The sequence below is a fragment of the Diadema antillarum genome, unplaced genomic scaffold (genome assembly GCF_040938485.1).
Source record: "Diadema antillarum isolate AM-2024a unplaced genomic scaffold, OU_Dant_1.0 scf00000215, whole genome shotgun sequence".
Classification (NCBI taxonomy): Eukaryota; Metazoa; Echinodermata; class Echinoidea; order Diadematoida; family Diadematidae; genus Diadema; species Diadema antillarum.
The window spans coordinates 224,017-240,348 of NW_027271104.1; the positions used below are offsets into that span (position 1 = coordinate 224,017).

General features: G+C 37.5%; 1 pseudogene; it reads right to left on the reverse strand.

Moving 5' to 3' along the window:
* LOC139724464 (calpain-5-like) overlaps positions 1–14,687 on the reverse strand; it is a 30,021-nt pseudogene extending 15,334 nt beyond the window's left edge.
* Positions 14,688–16,332: the final 1,645 nt, after the last annotated feature.

Consider the following 16,332-nt stretch of genomic DNA (forward strand, 5'->3'; position numbering starts at 1 on the left):
AGTTGGACGTAGAAGTTTGAAAGAACTCACATGCTATGTACCGTCAAACCTGTCTTTATAGATGCCACCGGTCCTTACTTGCCATCTAATTTATGCAGTCACCGAAAATCCTCCCCCCCCCCCCCAAGAAGTACATTTGCATTATCATTATGGTATAAAAGGTCCTGCACATGGCAGCCATTGGTCTAAAGCGGACAGTAGCCACACAACTTGCAACCCATTGTTATTTTGAAACAGCATTAAAAGAGGCCACACGTGTTCATTCAGGGCCAGTCAAGTGAGAAAAATGCATGTTACCAACAGAAACTGCTTGGTTTCATAATCACCTCTTTTTCTTTGACTGAAAACCGTGTTTGTAGCTGTCTTTTAACTGTAATACATGGGTTCATCTGCAAACTAATAATGCATCCTGACATATTCACACAATGTATTTGTTCACATTCACTACGGTGTACATGCATCCACCACACTCGATTGCTGCCAAACTTTCTACAGCAGGAAGCTGCCCACTGAGGCCACTTCTTTCTGCTTCCCTTGAAAAGGTTTTGATTCAGGTTTAGACTGTACGTAATATTTGAAAAATGTTACTTTTTTTCCTATTTGTTTTGAAAATTGATACATTATTACTACATGCATTTTCACTATCGAATACTCATTATTAATTTTCTCTTTCACAATGTACTGGCCACGAAGACATGGAAATGAAACTGCTGCTTCTATCAATTTTGCTTGGGCATAGAGTTTTACTCCCCACATACTGCTTGCATATTATACCTCATGTGCTCAATTTTTGCTCCATGTTTCGTGTGATGCATGACAACTGCACTATTCAGTGTTTCCAATGTTTACAATCATGTTGACTATCCTGTATTGCTGGGATAACCTGGAGTGATGTGCAAATATTTGGCCCAATCTGCGATAAGAAATATCATTTTCAGACGGTTTAAAGGTGTCAAGACAGAGAAACTGGACAGTCCATGCCCAGATTTGGTCTGCAGGGAAAATAAGTCATGAACAGATGTATGCGTTGTCTTGTCTGCAGTTCATTGCTATTAATTCTTGCATATGTTTGGAGACTGGTACACACAAAAAACAACAAAAAACACACATAATTTCCTAGCCGATATTTCATATTTAACAAAGGAATTCATATCATCTACTTCATTTCATCAATAATGTTCCTGTTCATGTATATATTGATATTTTGTTGTTTTTGTGTATTTTTGATGTTTTTGAAGCTATCTTAATTTTGTTTCAATTAATTTGATGTAAATTATCCCACTTTGGCATTTGGCTGCAATGACATTATCAAAACCATTTCAATCAATCAATCAATCAATTAATCAATCAATCAATCAATCAATTAATCAATTAATCAATCATTCAATTCAATCCATCAATGGCTGGATACAATACAATTATGTCTATACATGTTACCGGCATGATAACAACTTTTTGGTTGCCCAGTGCAAGAAGGTATAATGTAGTTGGATATTTGAGATGCCTTCTGTGAATATTTAAGAAAGAGTTTGAAAGTCTGCCCTATGCCAGTAAAGGTGATTCATGATTACTGTTTGAGCTGTTATTTTCGCGAACATTGTGGCAGACATTTTCGAGAGATGTTGCTTTCGCAAATTGACACCGAGGCTATTGTAAATGCACTATTACCCTAGCGCGTGTTGTTGAATTCGCGGTCCAACTGCGATTCGCGAAATTTGCGAAAAACAGCTTATACATTATGTACACGTTTGCTCCACGTTTGAAGCAGCTCAGATCAAACAAATCTGTCACAATGATAAATCAGCAAAGTTTCTGGTAAGTTTTCAGTTTCACTTTATATTTGGAAAGTAGTTTAGTTTAGTTTATTCTTTATTAAAAAATCACACTCGTCACACGGACGGCCGGCCTAATGAGGCCTATGAGTGATAAATATACATCCAACATAGAAAGCAATACAAAATATATCATGTAATACATACAGACAATAACACATAATTTTATGTGGTGGGCTCAATGATACATAAAAATATGTCATGTGGAATATCAAAGCATTATATTTTACTTTTATTTCCTCCTTCCTCCCCCATTAAACATTTTATGGGACATTGAGAGATTTGCAACATATCTATGTCTAGTTTATCATGAGCTTTATTCAACTGTATGGTCTGAAACAAGACCCCCTAAATTCGTTGCTGCATAACATGGTACAATTCTGACATTATTTTGAGATTTTCTTTTGTTTCACTTCAAAATGCAAAGGACATAATAAAATGATTTTTCCAACATATATCTGCAATGGGAGATTATTACATTCTTTTGACAATAATTTTTCAAAATTCTTATTGGCACATAATTATGTATTTGAGAGAAATTCACATCGTCTCACCAGGCCTAAAAAAATGGCAGTCAAATCAAATAGGAACAAAGACATACCTTGATAGAGGCACTCATGAGAAACCTTCTATCGCTGTACTTCTTCATTTGTTCGTGAAGCTCTTTATGTTTCTCCAAATTATCCACAAAGCTCGTCTCCTGGAGGTTGATCTGCTCGGCCACGCCCCCTGTGAAGTCCACCAGGGCATCGGCCGTGTTGCCGCCATCGAGGTTCTCATAGCAACCAGAGATCCTGCAACATGCATATGAGAGGAGAACATTCACCAAATATGGTGATTACGTCTAAACCATTAAAATCAATGGAAATACAACGATGAGAACGAAGCCTTCATATGTGACCGTGCACCACAAAACCAACAAAAAGTCGCCAGACATGAGTGTTTAATTAAGAGCAGACTTTAAATAATGGTGTATAATTCAGTTCAAATGGACTCTCCTAACCTACCTAAATATTGGAAAGAAAACAGACACTCTGGAAAGGTGTGAACTGAAAAAAAAGAGGCTCTGAAGTACAGGATCTATTCAAGCGCTTAATTTTTACTAAGCTTTGCTAGCTGTGCGATGAATGGAACAAAAACAGGATGCAAACCACCATAGCAACAATAATGAAGGAATGGTCACATTATGCTGAAATTTAAGACACTCCATCACTACATTCTGTCCATGATTAACGTCAGCATTCGAAGCAGTAGCAATGACTTTTCAAAAGTTATGAGAGTTGAAAGTGAAGAGTGTGCAAAGGATTTTCAAAAAATGAAAAGGAGCCTCTACAAGACTAACCTGATCACACTACACTACCAAAAACTGCTCAAAATCCCACTGCCTCTCCCATTCATTTTGATGATCCCAAACTGAAGAACAATGTAGAAGAAGAACAGCTTTGTCAGAAAATATCGAAAACTAAAAATTGACCTGGTTGACGCATTTTACCTTCTTTGAATCCTCACGTAAAATCAAGGGGTGAGACTTTTTGTTGGTTTTGAGATGCACGGTCACATGATATGCGGATCGTAGTGGCCAATTCAATATGGGCTCAGTGCACCTTGAAGCAGATATTCATTTCATGTGTGTTATAAGTATCTCATCAATATGTCAAAAATGTAACCAACTGACAAAGACATCCATGTGTTCATGTGACTCAGAGATGCTTTAATATCTTCGAAAAAGAACATCCCACAAAGGTATTTCAAGTCTCAACTATAGCTATTCGAGCACATGCTGGTAGAGAGTCTTGATGTCTGCTCACCATAATCTCTGGAAGACAAACACTGCACAAGTCATGTGATACACGTATATCTTAACCCCTTTGATAGAAAACAACTTCATACCATAGTTGACTTTATGAGAAGACAACACACACAGCGCTGACTCAAGCAAAAAGAACAGTGAAAGTTTTATTCACATAGACTTTTAAGAAAGTTAAGGAATATCAGAATTTGGCAGCTTTTCATGACACATTTTAAGAATTTTTATCATAACTGCATCAACTATCAGATTTAGGTTATGGTGTCACTGCCATCACAAATCTCAAAAATCCTTCTCTAAACTTCTTTCTAAAAATGGTAATGATAAATCTATATTATGTCAACTGAATGCAGGCTGCAATGACCCAGCAATGATGTCATAAAAAGGATCATGTAATGGATACCAGGGGACCTTTTACGGAACGAAGTGGGATGACGATGTATTGGGCTCTTCCACATGTGGGGTGAACATGCGACTCCATGCCTATAGAGGAAAAGACTGTACATGTTTAGCTTGCTGCTGGACACATACATGTATAGCAGAGCATTTGTTCCCCTACAAAAAGAAACACAGTCACTACAAACTGACAGAGGCCCAAACAACATAGAGCTCACAATACTATTCAGTCAGGGCCCACCTACTGACTACAGTCAGACCATTAAGTTATGTTCCTCCCGCACGCATTGCGCACGGGGCCGCTTCGTGCGGTTGCGTGCAGGTTCGTGCGACCTCTCACGGGTGCGTGTGGCTCCGTGCGCCCCCGTACGCGCCCGTGCGTAGTCGTGCACCCACGTGCGGATCTGAACGCCCGCGCGCAGATCCGAACGCCTGCGTGCGAATCTGTACGCCCGCGTGCGGATCCATACTCCCTGTAGGAATGAATGAAAAAACAAAAAAAAACAAAAACAAAATCTATAAATTTATATGACACGCAATTTCACGTTTCATGGCTTACTTTGCATATGCTTTTTCCAGCAGCGCACTCCAGAACTCGTTTCCCTCCTCGGAATGTGTGTAGATGAGTTTGTTGTTGTTGTTGCAGGGTAGGCGGTCATCAATGACCACATCCTGCCACTTCCCGAAGCGCCAAAACCGGAAGTGAAAGATGCCGGCATATTTCTCCTTGTTCTCCTCATCCCAGTCCTGATCCTTAGCATTGGGGACAACCTACATGTAAGCCATGAGAGCATGAAGTTTGAATAAACTAGAAATGTAGCTATGGCGACTGGTATGCCTCCGCCATAATGCATGGTTTTCCTAAAGGTGTATAGTACAATGTCTTCACAATTTGTGATGACAGTTTCACATAATTGGCAAAATATTGAAAAGACAGGTTTGTCATGAATGTGTTGAATGTTCACTTGAACTAGGTTTGCTATATATTGTCTAAGAGTGCAGGTACATGTATTTGGGGATTTGAAGATTTTACTTGACTTTTGACCCTTTTACAAGTTTATGCATTGAGTAATTTTCAAGATATGAAGAAAAAGTGTGTTTTCAGTATAATATGTATATATATATATTTGCATTTTAGCGTGGCTTTTGACACTTAACCCTTGACCTTTTGACCTTTGACCTTCCGGCAGGAAATTTCCCAGAAAATCTCTATTAGGTAATACATGTATTTTTAAGTTTCAAGAAAAATCCTGCAATCATAACATGTATATGGGGCAAATAGTGAAATTTTGAGGGGTTGCCCTTGACTTTTGACCCATGACCAGTAAATTCCCTAGATAATTCCTGCCAGTCAGTACATACGGATGTACCGAGTTCCATGAAGATACCTTGAACCATTTGACATGGAAAAATAGGAAATTTTAACATTGTCACATGACCTTTGACCTGTTGCACTTTGACCTCGTGACCTGAAACTCTCTCTGGAGAATCTTTATTCAGTAGTACATATCTACAATAAGTTTCAAGAAAATACCTTCAGGCATTGCATATGTGGATATGGGGGAAATAGCAACATTTTTAGCATTTGGTTTTGACCTTTGACCTCTTGCCAACTTCACTCAAAAACTACTTACTTAATTGCCCCATCATACGTCATCCTCGGACAAAGTTTGGTGAAATTTGCTTGATCCATCTTGAGTTATCCCGTAAACGGATACAATTTCATGATTTGACCTTGACCTTTGACCTCTGGCCAATTTCACCAAAAATTTACTCAAGTAGGCCTAATTATTCCCTCATACTTTGTATTTGGACCAAGTTTAGTAAAATTCCACTCAACATTACTCAAGTTATCGCGTAAACGAATGAGGACGGACGTACGTACGGACGGACGGACAACCCGAAAACAATGCTTCCGACACCCTTCGGGCGGAGGCATAAAGAGGTAAGATAATACAATGACAACAAATGCAACAAAAGTAGGAAGTAAGAAAGTGAAGGCTGGAATACATGAATGTATACAGAAGACTCTGTTTGCAAAAAGAATCAATGAAGCAATGCTAGCCACTATAAAAAACAAGAAAAAAGAATATTTCACCTGAACCACTTACAATGTATAGTTCTTTCACTGAGTCATCAATACACTGTTAAAATGCAACTCATTGCCAGAGTGTGGTAATGACTGGTCTTATGAAAATGTTCTCAAACTGAGCACTAATGGTATGGCAACTTGACTTTGAGCACTGATCCTTTGTATTATTCCTTGCTGGTCTTCCCACCTCCCCCCAACTTCGTAATGCTATTTTCATGTACACAGACAGCTTTCATGAGAGACTTAAAAAAGATATTTTGTTCATTTGTGACCGTACACCACAAAACAAACAAAAAGTTGCACCCCTTGATTTTACGTGAGGATTCAAAAAAGGTAAAACGAGTCAACCAAGTCAATACTGACTTTTTCATATTTTCAGAAAGAGCTACATGCACCCTTCTTCTACATTATTTTCAAGTTTGGCATCATATATATATATATATATATATATATATATATATATATGTTTTTTTGTAGAGTAGTGAGATCAGGTATGTCTTAGAGGCCCCTTTTCATTTCTTGATAACCCTAATTCAACAAGCTTTATTTTCAAGTCTAATAATTTTTCAAGGGATAACGCTACTGCTTTGAAAGTTGGCATTAATCATGGACAGAATGTGTAAATGGAGAATATTTTATTTCAGCCTAATCCGATAATCTCCTCATTGCTGTTGCTCCGATGGTTTACATCCTGCTTTTTTTTTGTCCCATTCATCGCGAGGCTAACACGGTTTGGTAAAGATTAAGTGCTTGAATAGACCCTGAACTTCAGAGCCTCTTTTCTTGATTCACAATTTACCAGAGTGTGTGTTTTTCTTTCCAATATTTAGATAGGTTAGGAGAGTCTATTTCAATTGAGCTATACATCACTTTAAAGTTTAGAGTCTGCTCTTTCAGAATCTGCCCTTACCTAAAAATCCATATCTCGCAACTTTTTGTTGATTTTGAGATGCAGGGTCACATTTCATACCTTCTCTAGGCCCACTGGTCTTCATAACATGGAACAATATTGTCATGTAAAATTTGGGTTAAGTCAACAAAAATCATCCACTGTATAGTTGTACTGTATGTGAAAGGATCCAAAGACTTATTATTATCATTCCAATTCATAATGGCAGTGCATCGCAGAGAGATGAACATTTCGGTTCAGTTGGACTCTCAAAGAAAATACACAGTGCAGCAAACTGATTGCTGGTTTAAAGTTTGTAGCAACTGTCACATATTGTGGAATAGGGACTCTTTTCTTTTTCCTGAATCGCTGGTCGTTTTGAATCCTTATATCACTTCAAATGGTTGACATTTTTTACACTAACAGATAACAGATAACTAATAATAATGCTCTATGAGGCTGTAAAACTAAAACTTATGTATAAATACCACTGTTTGTAATATACTATGCCATTTTATTACACCAACTGCAGAGACGTTGCAATATTCAAGGCATTTGATACAGTCACCTCCATACACAATCTGATCTACTAAAATGCAAAGGGTGAAAAAACAACAACAACCTTGCCACACGATATATAGATCCACGTTTGTTATTCAGCTTTTAAGGAGAGGAGGGGATGTCAGGAAATAATTCTTTTTTTATATAATTCTGATAATGCTGTCTATTAACTGAACAACTGAAAGAAAGCATTTCAAGGAAATATGCTAAAAAAAGTGTGTACAGCTGTATGTCACTTTTACTATGGCCTACATAATCAATATATTTCATTGATCAATATCTTTATTCATTTGTGTGTGTGTGTGTGTATTTTATTTGATTTTTAAAATTCTCTTCAACCAAACATTTAAACCGATTGCATATTGTGTTTACATCGAGATGAATGTTGTTGCTATGTGAAATTATAGAAACTAAGGAAAGATTACTGAAAAACCAAAAAAAGTGTGTGTTGTATGTGTCATTCTTGTTTTTCTTTTTTCTTTATGAGTACTAAGTGTTTGGCAAAGGAGGGTCAGAGTCCTTGGTAAATAAATAGGTTAAATGTATTTACTCTCAATATGATTTTGTACAGTAATTTGTTAGCGGATGATAGTGGCCCGACTGACCAACAGTTTTTTAGAGAAGACTGAAACGCTCAGCACACGTCTAAGTCACTTCTTTCATCCTTGCCGGCAGGGGATGTTCACCCTTAATGAGTGAGGGTGCAGCTTTGATATCAAGGCTATTAACAGTTGCACATTCACATCAAAACTCATTCTTCAGCCATAGAGACATTAAGAACCACTCCGCGTAGCTGTAATTGCTATCGAAGGACTCTGGACCCTATCGCACTGTTCTTTGTCAGTTCAAATCCACGAGCATTTTTTTTTGTTCTTCTTTGATGTAGAATTAGAATTTCCCATTTTCAAAGCAATGCAATTTGCATTAACAAATCATATGTGTCATCATGTTAGGAAGAAAGCAAGAATGATGATCAGTCTTTAACTTGGTTGCAGCATCAAGGCTATAATCCCTATGGAAAACACAAATATTTATTAGATTATTACATACTTTTTCAATATCATGTGCACACAAAGTTATTGTACAAGTAGGCGTACGCATACTGTATATTTGAATTCATTTTCTTCACCGTGGTCTGCCTAAGAGGTTTATAAATGGCCCATGGAGATATATAGTGTAGTCACAAGAAAACCTACAAGTAGATCTTTGCAATATTTAAAGGGGCTGTACAGTAATGGTTGAGGTAGGGATTCATGTTTTGAACATTCCTAAGTGAGATAATGAAAAGCCTCCTATGAAATATGAAAGGGCATGTAATTTTAAGAAAGATTCAACGTTTATTTGATGAAAGTTAGTTTTCAAATGGCTGAGATATCCAAAAAAAGGCTAATAATAATAGGCGACATGCCACAACTTCATTGGGATCTCTTTGTTTCACCTTGTTTTTAGATATCTCAGCCATCTCAAAACCGATTTTCATCGAATAAACTTTTGATACCCCTTAGAACTGTATGCTCTTTGACATCTCAAAGAGTGGTCTTTGAATATCTTGCAAACCGTTAAAAGTTAAATCTTCACCTCGACCTGAACTGCACACACCCTTTAAGCCATGTGCACATACCTTGTCCCACAACTCTTTCTCCTGAGCAAGACTGGCAGTTGCGGCAACAAACCAGCAGTTTCCCAGTTGACCCTGGGTTACATCTCCACTCTTTGTGCCATCCAGCACGAGATGGGGGTTGGCACACAATTCCTGCAAAGATGAAAGTTCAGTTTATCAGGATAAGATGCAAGGAAGATGAGATGCGAGTATGCAAAAAAAAAGGGGGTACACATTTCTGAATACAACACTAAGCAATAAAGTGTGAAATCAACACCTACAATGTAGTGTACATGATCTACAAAATAAAAATGTCAATCTGGTATTAAAACAAACATTGTTAAAGCAAAATATTGTTAAAACAAACAAATGTTAAACTCTGCCACACATTCAATGTACAGTACACCTCACCGCCGGCGGAACGTTTTCGAAAGTGGGGGCCGGGGGGCACTTCTGGGTTTCATGAGCTAAGAAGCAAAATGATAATAATTTTAAAAAAAAAATGTCTTCAGCGCAACTTCTGGTGCCACTTCCGTTCAACTTCTAATACCGCGCTCACACTTCAAGGTTTCTATTTCTTTCTAGGGCCAATTACGCACTTCCGGGGTAAAATAAGTGGGAGACTTTAGCTGTAGGGCCTATACGACACTTAGCCAATTTTCTAATTACCGGTAAAACTCTTCATAAAGTGTTATTATTAAACTCATGTAAAGTGAAGCAAATGCAGTCATACACGTACACTGTACACGTATAGAGGACTCTCAAGTAAAAGTACATTGTACCCTACCGTTTTATACGAGAATGTACTATACTTGTACATGTATGTGTCTGATCCTTTTTGAAACAAACATATACACATATACTGATGCGAGCTTCAATGAGCAAATCTAGACTGAAATTACTGTAAATCATGGCACATGCTAGGGATGTACCATGTATACATGATTTCATCACACTGATCTTCTTATTTCATTCTTCTTCTTTTTTCTGTTGATGAATAGTGTTGTAGTTTCTTAAAGAAGATCTGAAATATCACAGCTGTAAAATGCCAAAATGCCCCAGGTAATGAAACCTTGCACAAATATTCTGATACTAAAGATGACAGAATTTTGTAATGTGAACGTGAACATGTTGTTACAAGAAAAAGTGAAAGAACAAACCAACGAACAAATCTCTCACAGCCAAGAGATGAGATGTGACATCCACAATTCAGGAAAAGAGACATCTGCCTTGAACAAACCGATTTATGAGCAAAATAACAATAGATGGTACATGTACATCATAATGATAATATGTATCACGCCTGGCGATAACTATGTGCATACACTATAATTCCATACACACAATATTATAAAAAAATATTATCATATTTTCTTCTTTCTTTAGCAAAATGTGGTTAGTGTATCACGATTGAGTTTTATGAGTACATTAATAATTGGTGTTGTATTATATTCGTATTTCTTATATATACAGTATGTCCCCCCAAAAAGAATTACAACGGGACCCCCCACGATGATATCTTTAACTAGAAATGTCGCTATGGCGACTGGTATGCCTCCGCCATAATGCATGATTCTCCTAATAGGTCTATAGTACATGTGGACAATGTGTGATTACATTTTCACAAAATTGGCAAAATATTACAATGACATGTTTGTCACAAATGTATTGAATGTTTACCTTCCTTGACTTATGTTTAATTGGATGAATAGGAGAGCATGTATTTGGGGATTTAAGAACTTTAACTTGACTTTGACCATTTCATAAGTTTATGCACTGAGTAATTTTCAAGGTATGGAGAAAAAGCGCAATTTCTGTATTGAACAGTAAATTGTTATCATTTTCATCTGGCCTTTGATTTATAAGAGAAGCACTGTCAGGCAGAATATACATAAATTCAGCATGTACTAAGTTTCAAGATAACTTGAGCCACTTCTGAGATATGGAGAAAAAAGTAAGTTCAGCACTTTCACTTGATCTTTGACCTTTTGACCTTTGACCTTCTTGGCAAAAAAAAAAATCCCAGAGAATCTCTATTGGGTTAGACATGCATACATCAAGTCTTAAAAAAAAATATCCTGCTGGCATTGCATAAATATAAGGAAAATAGTAAGATTTTGAAGTATTGCCCTTGACCTTTGACCTTTGACCCCATGAACCCTAAATTCCCTAGATAACCACTGCCAGTCAGTAGATGCATATACACTATGTTCCATGAAGATACCTTGAACAATTTCCAAGATACAGAGAAAAAAGTGAAATTTTAACATTTTACTTGACCTTTTGACCTTTGACCTTTTGACCTCATGACCCCAAACTTTCACCAGAGAATCTTAATTGGGTAGTACATGTATACACTAAGTTTCAAGAAAATATCTTCAGGCATTGCATAGATATGGGGGAAATAGTAAAATTTTAAGCATTTGACCTTGACCTTTTGACCTTTGACCTTGAGCATGTGCACCCAAAAGTTGAGAGGCACAACTTCACCCCCTAATACACATACATGCCAAGTTTCATTAGGATACCTCAAAAGGTTTTGGTAGTTACCCTGTCCACAAAATTCATTACGGACGGACGGAAGGACGGACGGACGGAAGGACGGACGGACGGACGGAAGGACGGACGGACGGACAACCCGAAAACATAATGCCTCCGGCACCACTTCGTGGCGGAGGCATAAAAATAGTGAATCAATCTAAAAACAAATTCAGGGTAGGAAACTATAACTCATTGCCCACATCTTACAGAAAACCCCATTCGATTTGCTTCAGTGGTCAAAGAGAAATGAGCAATTTTGTAGAGAATGTCGGGAATCTCTTTTGTCAAAGTTCTGTCTATTATTCACGCGCTAGAGCATTGAATTGCTAAAAATGGATAAATTAGACTCATGACATGCTTTACAACAATCTACATTTCTCTGTGACCGCTTAACCAAATTGAATGAGATTTTCTGAAAAATAGAGCTAAGGTGTTATATTTTAAGGGCCCGAAGTAGCACTTAGACAGGTCGATCATTTTGGATATTATCAATTCGAAAATTGGATTGTAATTTTTGAGGGACATACTGCAGTATGTCCCACAAAAATTACAATCAGATTTTCGCAATAATAACATCCAATATGATTTTTTTTTTTTTCCAATGCTACTTCAGGGTCTTAAAATATAACATCTTAGCTCTATTTTGCAGAAATCCCCATTCGATTTGGTTAAGCGGTCACAGAGAAATGGGGATTGTAGTAAAGCATGCCATGAGTCTGATTCTTCCAAGTTTGCACTTCGATGATTTTGTGTGTGAACAATAGACAGAACTTGGACAAAAGAGATTCCAAACATCCTCTACAAAATTCCTCATTTCTCTTTGACCACTGAAGCAAATCGAATGGGGTTTTCTGCAAGATGTGGGCAATGAGTTATAGTTTCACACCCTGAATTTGTATTTAGATTAATGCAATATTTTTAAAGATATCATTGCGTAGGGCTCCGTTGTAATTTTTTTTTTTTTTTTTGGGGGGGGGGGGGGGAACATACGGTGTAGGGCCTCATCCACGTCAACGTCAAGCTCTGCTTATGATGACGGTCCCCGGTATTGATTTCTCCTTTGTTCATAGATACAGTAATATGCCTTACTATATTATTTTGATTCATATGTTACTACAAACTGATGTTGTTACGAAAATGATATTTCTTGTATTGATTCGTAAGTTAAACTCTCTCTCTTTTTGCATACTCTGTTTCACTCTGTTTTCATTCATAATTGTATTTGGAGAAAGAAAATGCAGAAATAAACCAAACCAAAACCAAATCAAACAACAGAGTTTCCTGTCTCATGGATGGATGGCCTCCGAATGAATTCATATTTCCCCTCTCTTTACTTTGCCACCAATTGTTTTCTGAAAAAAAAAGTACCGGCACCCATTGATACATGGTACATGTAGCATTTGTGATACTGCCAAGAATTGTGTAGACATAGCACATTTTCAGAGTAGTTGAGTCAATAATTTACTATGAAATGCATCTTTTCTGTTGAGGTCCACAAGGGAAAACTTTGATAGTGAGCGTGTGGACTTGGACAGACTTTATAATATGTCAGAGAACAATTCTGGACGTTCGTCTACAGTGGAGACATACTGATAAAAAAGGGTTCCTTTTAATACTGGGATGATCATGAAGAGAAGATGAGAAAATTATGACACAGCCAGCATGGTTGCTGTGGAAATCATTTCTCATGGCATCTGATGAATGAAACAGATGCTGGTAGGGGTACTTCGTATTTGGTATGCTTTTTAAGGGGGGGGGGGTGGGGCGGGGATCGAAGAAAATGGTCCTCATGAAACACGTATTCTTAACAATGGGTAGTGATTTTAGGGAAGATACCTAAAGATACCCTAGTCTCTATACAATATGTCCCCAAAAAATTACAATCTGATTTTCACGTGTATTGATATCTTCCAATGTGATTAACTGTCTAAATGCTACTTCAGGGCCTTAGAATATAAACACCTGAGCTACGTTTGCAGAAAACCCTGGGATTCAATTTGGTTAAGTGGTCACACAGAAAATAAATATGGATCGTTGTAAACCATGTCATGAGTATGATTCTTTCAAGTTTAGTACTTGGATGCTCTTGGAACTGCATAATGTGTGAACACAATGGACAGAACTTGGAGGGAAGGGATTCCTGACATGCTTCACAAAACTTCTCATTTCCCTTTGACCGCTGAGGCAAATCGGATGGGGTTTTCTGCAAGATGTGGGTAATGATTTATAGTTTCATACCCTGAAATTGTATTTGGATTGATTCCCTATTTTTAAAGTTATCATTGCAGAGGGTCCCATTGTATTTTTTTTTTTGTGGGGGGGGGGGGGGGAGGGGGGGGGGGAAGGGGGGACAAACGGTACATGCAAATGAAACGGGTACTATCCTTCCATGATGTTCAGTGTCTTCATTTTCAATAGTCTTCCACACGAATGTGAAAGATAAGATACCATGCAGATGTACATGTGTGATACATACATCCCTTCACTTTCCTATCTGTTTTTTTTTTTTGGTTCATTCTCCATGGCTCAACGAGAGGTATACGAATTGTATAACACAGACCTGGGGCCCGTTTCATAAAACTTGTCATCAGTGACAACTGCCACATTTCTATGGCAAATTTGCTCTCAGCCAATCAGATGAAAGGATTTCAGTAGCTTGTCACATCTATGACAACATGTCACAGATGACAAGTTTTATGAAACGGGCCCCTGATTGTCAACTTTGCATAAATGAGCAAGCAAGGATATGCCTAATTGTCATTTTAAGCCTTGCACTGCAGAATAGGATTTCCTACCCCAGGTCGCTTCCACTTGATGCGGCCTGGTGACATTTGCTTGTGGGAGAGGGACGAGTCAGCAGCAAGGAATTCTGGGTCCTCAAACAAGGTCCCGTTAGACTGGGCAGTCTTTCGCAGCTGATCATAGTTCTGGCCCTTGAAAGCCACAATATTGTTGCCAAAGAGGCCCATGATTCAGTGGTAAACTGTACAATGGACAATGATAAAAATAGACATTTCAAGGAAAAATGAGAGAAAACTATTCAATGAAAACAAAACAATTATTTGGTTAATTTTGAAAAAAATAGAGTAAAAACGGTAAAAGAAGGTGATATAAAAGCACATTGTATGCATCATTCAGAAGCACAGCAAGGACAAGGCATTTCCTGTATAAATTGTTATCATCGCACAGAATCTATGAGCATGCTTCCTTCCTCCCAACTATAGAGTAAGGGTGTAGAACAAATATGGGCGGAAGTACATGTAGATTCTAAATGGGTGACATTAGGTATATTGTATTCAGGGCTTAATGCTTCTCATAAAGTGCAAGAAATACTTCCATGTTGTAAATCTAATTTGAAATTTTGAACAGAGTGAACAAACCTAAAATCGTTTTATATCGAGTTACAAAAGATGTCCCATCAGCTATCGCGCATCAAAATTCCTATGATTTCCTCAGAACGATTACGACAATCATTTATTGTACCTGTATAGATACCTGTACACACACTTTTGATAATTTTGTTGGAATGCCACATGCGATATCACACAGATTTCCGGTGATGTTTGTAACAAACGAAAAGGTTTGAGAACATGTGGATACGTACATGTACAGTATAATGCATTCCGCATGTTCTGAACTCCACACAATCACAATTTTAGATGGTGAAAGATTACAATTACAAATATTTGAAAGCTTTCTGTGTTTTCTCGCCAGTTTCTACGTACGTAGTTGCAGAAATGCATTATAAATGTCAACACCACACAAATTTCCACTTTAACAAAAGTAGAGTTTAAATCTAAATAACTTCTATTCCGTTTAAAACATTGTTAGACTGACAGATGATATGTATAGATCTATATTAATGTGTACCAACTGCAGTGACTGAACAGCTGTACAGCATCAAACAATATGTGACCGTGCACCTCAAAACGAACATAAAGTCGCACACACTGATTTTGCGTGAGGACTGAAAATAAGTGAAATGAGTCAACCTAGCCGAACTTGACTTTTTCATATTTTCTGAAAGAGCGGGTCTTCTTTTACATTAAGCTGAAATTTGGTATCATAAAACGGGCAGGAAAGTGCGTTTTTTTAGCAGTTTATCTCGAACATTTTTGGCAGAATAGTGTGATTAGGTGTGTCTTTAGAATCCCTTTTTCATTTCTGAAAAACCTTGTCCACACTCTTCACTTTCAACTCTAATAACTTTTGAGAGGATAGCGTTACTGCTTTGAAAGTTGGCATCAATTATGGACAGAAAGTGTTAATGAGGCATTCTTAATTTCAGTTTAATCTGATAATCCCTTCATTGTTGTTACTCTGGTGGTTTACTTCCTGTTTTTTGTCCCATTCATCGCACAGCCAGCACGGTTTGGTAAAGATTAAGCGCTTGAATAGACACTGTACTTCAGAGCCTCTTTTCTAAGCTCACACTTTTCCTGAGTTTGTGCTTTCTTTCCAATATTTAGATAGGTTAGGAGAGTCCATTTGATTTGAGTTATACATCATTTTAAAGCTTAAAGTCTGCTCTTTCAGAATATTGTCTTATCTAAAAATTCATGTCTGGCGACTTTTTGTTTGTTTTGAGGTGCAGTGTCACATATACTGTTACAT